Below are 5530 nucleotides of genomic sequence, written 5' to 3' on the forward strand. Positions count from 1 at the left end.
TTGAATTGAAGCATCACGAAGCTTTGTTGGATGATTAGGAATCAAAATCTCTGTTTAATTTGAGCTGAGATAGATCAAAGTACTCCGAGGACCCCAACGACTTATGTTTTTGGTTAAGAGATGAGCTAGGTTAAATTTTTAATGATATTGTTGTTGATATTCGAATCTGGAAGTTCATAAGTGTTGGATTTCTATTATTGATCACAATTGTTAGCTTCATTTGTAGTAAGAATCATTAAACAAAAATCTGAGAATTTAAGTTCGTGAATGAAGATGAACTAATTACGAATATAATTAATCACTGTAGAAAAATAGAATTTTGAATCTCTTATAATTTTTTTTTTAAATTGAAGAAGCTGGACTCATGTGATATTGTTGCTGTAAATTTGTGAGATGAATTTGTGTTGTGATTTGAATTGTGAAATTTGAACTTGTGGAAATATTGAGCAGGGATGAGAGTGTTTGGTTCACATATGAATTAAGTATGTGAATATGTAAATGTATAATATTAGTTGTTGTACTGAATTCAAAAAGGCACCAGAAATCAAATAATAATTATAATATTATAATATAACATTCATATAAACGTGTGATTCTTAAAGAAGCCACTAATTTGTAGTGTTGTGCTGACGATTTATTCATGAAGAGTATATCGGACTCCGTTGCTAAACAGTGACGGGTAAACGTATTTCCAAAAAATCCCATATTTTTAAATTAACTATATTTATTTATTTTGGTCATTATGGTATAAAATTTAATCATTAATTTAATAAATAAAAATTACATCAAATGTCCCTCTCGATTCTGGGTGAAATATAAAAAATGTTGAAATTTATTAATTAGCTTCTAAATATATTTTTAATAAGCCTAAAATTTATATACCTCATTTTCGAATCACCGTTTATTTTAAAATCACATAAGTTCGTTTATAACTTGTTTATTATCAATCGAATGCTAATTGAGTGTTACTATCATTTTCCAAATAAATTCGAAACTATATATATATATATATATATATATATATATATATATATATATATATATATATATATATATATATATATATATATATATATATATATATATATATATATATATATTCAATACACTTTATTTATATATATATATATATATAGATACTTTTTAAATAATAATAATTATAATATCCTATTTTTATTTTACTTTACATAAATAAATTTTAGTAACAACAGCATACAATATTTAAAATTATGTTTCCAATTATTATTTATATATATATATACCTATCAAGTTACAATTAATTGTTCGTGAATCGTCGGAACTAGTCGAAGGTCAAATGAATGAAATGAAACAGTTCAAAATTTTTGAGACTCAACATTACAGACTTTGCTTATCGTGTCAAAAATATTAAATCGTATCAACAATTTGGTTTAAAATTAGTCGAAATTTTTCGGGTCATTACAACAATCACCATCTCTTCATCGTTATTATTCACTTATCATCATAAATGTTGTTCGTTAATAGCAGCTGGGAAACAAGTAGGTCTCAGTTTAAATTATTTATCGAACCAGGAGTAGCAACCTTCTTTTCGAATGAAGCATGAACACAACAGCAACATGCTAAGCGGGTTTGATGATCGGTTGAAATAGAAAAATAGAATACAAGCATAGCCATTACATTGATCTTGATAATGGTTTTTATGTGTGGGTTTACTAGAGTGATAATGATCGTCGGTTGTTTTCACGACTTGGAACGAAAACCTAGTTGCAGGTGGCGATGAAAAAAATAAAACAACCATAGTAACAAATTGATGAGTTTTCAGCTATTAACAAAAACTGGTATAATAATCGTAGCAGTAATATTATGTATGTTTCGTTTGGTCTTGTTTAAACAGAATTAGAAAACAGAAGTGTGGTGGAGTTTTGGTGGTCGTTTGTTCGAAGACTGCAACAACAATAACACCGTCGTTACAGTAGTGGTTTGGTGATCAATTATAGTGATGGTAGCAGTAATATAATGATGGTGGTGGTTTGAACGGAATCAAGAATGTAAGTGTACGTATATATATTTATAAAAAGAGGTGATGGAACTCTGAATGGTGATGGTGTTGGTTTGTTCATGGTGACCGGAGGTGATGTTTGAGTATAAACAGAAATATAGCATCCAAAACAGTGAGCACGAGCAGGTTTCAAACAGAAGAATAGATGTATCAGACGTGGTGTTTTGGTCTCGGTTGCAGACGCGTGTTGGTGATGATGGTTGTAAAGGTGTTGAAGGTTTAGGGTGGTGTTCCAATTTTAGCTTTAACAATATAACTAGGTGTTTGTGTTACTTGTATTTCTGACCCAATAGCAACAAACGATTTGCCGGCTACGACTAAGGAGAATAGATAAGCGAGACAGGTTCGGTCATCGGCTTGTATTTGAAGGATGGGTTCGGACCATAAAGGCTTTGTGGTGGCGTGGAAGGTGGCCGAAGGTGGTGCTCCGGTGGTGACAATGGTGGCTTTGTGTGTTGACCATTTGTACAATAAACTAGTAGGAGATTTAATCAAGGAATCAAGAAAAAAAATATAAGAGTTGATGGGTGAATGGTGATATGGGTTTTGTCTTGTATTTAAACAGAAAAGAACGAGTAGTGAGTAGTGGGTTTGTTTTGGTTTTGATGTTAGTTAATATAAAGAATGATATACAATTAAAAGTTGGCAAGTGGTGATTGTAGAAAGCATTATGGGATCCAGTTGGTGATTCGAAGGAGAGAATAAAACAAGATGATGGGATATCTATCTATATCTTATGCTATGTATATATAAATGTGAAGATGTCAGGAAATAATTGGTAGCAAATTTCAATCACCATATCAATCATATTACTATTTAACTTTTACGGATGCAATGAATTTAAACAATTGGATGTATAATAAAATAAGAGATTTAAACAAACGTGCATAATCATTTTTAGCAGTCACAATTATTCTACCGACAGTTTTCACGGAGTGCTAATTCGTGCTCTGTTGGTAATCAGTGGCGAAATAAAAAAACTTCGAAAAAAATCCCATATTTTTAAATTAAATAGTTTTATTTATTTTGGTTATTATGGTGTAAGATTTGATCATTATTTTATTAAAAAAATTACATCGACTGTCCCTCTCAATTCTAGGTAAAATATAAAAAGTGTTAAAACTTAACAACTAGTTCCTAAATCATTTTTAATAAGCCTAAAATTTATAGAACTAATTTTCGTATCACCGTTAATTTTAAAATTACATAAGTTTGAATTTAACTTGCTTAATATCAATCGGAACATCAAACGAATATTACAATCATTTAATATTTATTTTTGATATACTTTATTTATATAAATAGATATATTTTAAATAATAATTATTATAATATCCTATTTTTATTTTATTAATTTTTAATAACAACAACATATAATACTTCAAATTATATTTCAAATTATTATGTATATATACATACACACATATCTATTTACAATTAATTATTCGTGAATCGTCGAGAGCAGTCGAAGGTCAATTGAATATATGAAACAGTTCAAAATTTTTGAGATTTCAACATTATAGACTTTGCTTATCGTGTCGGAAACATTAAATCATTTAAAGATTAAGTTAAAATTTGATCAGAAATTTTCTGGTTGTCACACATACCTGTACCAATTCGTTTTACATTTTAATTTCAATTAAACACCATTTTAATCATATCTAGAGCTCCGGGAATCGAAATAACATGAATCCGGAGTCTAAAATTAATGTCTTGATGAGAGGAACTCATCTAAACACTTTAATTTCACTTTTATATCAGTTAAGTTTACAGAAATAAACAAACAAGCTGCTGTCCCAAAACAATCAAACCGAAAACATGTATAATCGAGCATTTCTACGCATACTATCAACAATACAATAACATATAATCATCATACAATCAATATAACATGTAAAATCATTAAAATATATAATCAAAAAGCTAGGGTTAGGGTTTATACCCTAATCGAGAATTGATTAATGTAAACGCGTAGAGATCGATGTGTAGAATCCGATTATGTTGAAAGCCCTTTGAATTGCTTGCTTGAATGAAGAAGATTATGATGAGGGTGGATGGTGTTGGAGATGGCTCAAAAAGGGAGGAGGAGAGGAGATGAGAGCAAAATAGAAATTAGGTTTGATAAAATAAAAATGTGGAATTGAAATGGAATACAAAAATGAAAAAAAAAAAAACAAGTTCTCCCCCCTTGTAAGGGTGTTCGGCTGAAATCACAAGAGGGTGGGACCCTCTTGGCTCAAAATTGAATATTGATAAATTGCTTTTAGCCCGAACGCCTGATCGAAGCCCGAAATGCGAAAACACGACTACGCGATTGAAAATTCGGAGAGATATTAAATACGCGATGAAAAATATATATAAATACTATATATATCCATATGACATTAAAATATTATATTTAAAATAATTAGGACTTAAAAATCTCAAAAGCTCGACCGTTGGTTTGAAAACCGAAAAGATTCGCCGGATAGAAATCCGCGACACGTAGAAACGTATAACCTAAAATATGAATACCAATATTCACATAGCACATAATAATTAATATATTATTACAAAAATAATAATATAGGTCATAGAAATGACGTGGCATGAATAACAATTAACGGACGTTAAATAATAAACGGTAACAGATAACGGAAAAAGTAGGGTCGTTACAGTACCTTCCCTTTACGAAAATTTCGTCCCGAAATTTAAGCAGGTGCAGGGGTTGACTCGCCATCTGAGAATAAATGCGGGTACTTCTGCTTCATCTAACCTTCACGGTCCCAAGTGAACTCGGGTCCGCGTCTAGCGTTCCATCTAACTTGAACGATAGAAATCTTACTTTGCTTGAGTGTCTTAACTTCTCGATCCATAATCTCGACAGGTTTCTCAATAAAAATGGAGTTGTTTATCAACATGAAGTTCATCAAGAAGAATGGTTTCATTGGCCTCGGCTAACACTTCTTTAAATTTGATACATGAAAACGTTATGAAAAGCGTTAAGCTCTTGTGGCAATTTCAAACGATAAGCCATGGGTCCAAATCTTTCGATAATCTCAAACGGTCCAACAAGTCGAGGATTCAACTTTCCTCTCTTATCAAATCGTACCACACCCTTCCAGAGTGATACCTTCAACATGACAAGATCACCGACCTGAAATTCAATATCTTTCCTTCTCTTATTGGCATAGCTCTTTTTCCTACTTCTGGCGATTCTCATTCTTTCTTTAATCTGTACGATCTTCTCGGTAGTCTCATGAATAACTTCTGGACCTGTGAGTTGAGCATCCCCAACCTCATTCTAACAAACATGAGACCTACACTTCATACCATACAGAGCTTCAAATGGTGCGGCTTTAATACTTACATGATAACTGTTATTATAAGAAAATTCAGCTAGTGGCAAATATCTATCCCACCCATTACCAAAATCAATAACACACGCTCGTAACATGTCTTTTAACGTTTGAATGGTCATTTCACTCTGACCATCCATCTGAGGTTGATAAG

This window comes from Rutidosis leptorrhynchoides, chromosome 1 (assembly GCF_046630445.1).
Source record: "Rutidosis leptorrhynchoides isolate AG116_Rl617_1_P2 chromosome 1, CSIRO_AGI_Rlap_v1, whole genome shotgun sequence".
Taxonomy (NCBI): domain Eukaryota; kingdom Viridiplantae; phylum Streptophyta; class Magnoliopsida; order Asterales; family Asteraceae; genus Rutidosis; species Rutidosis leptorrhynchoides.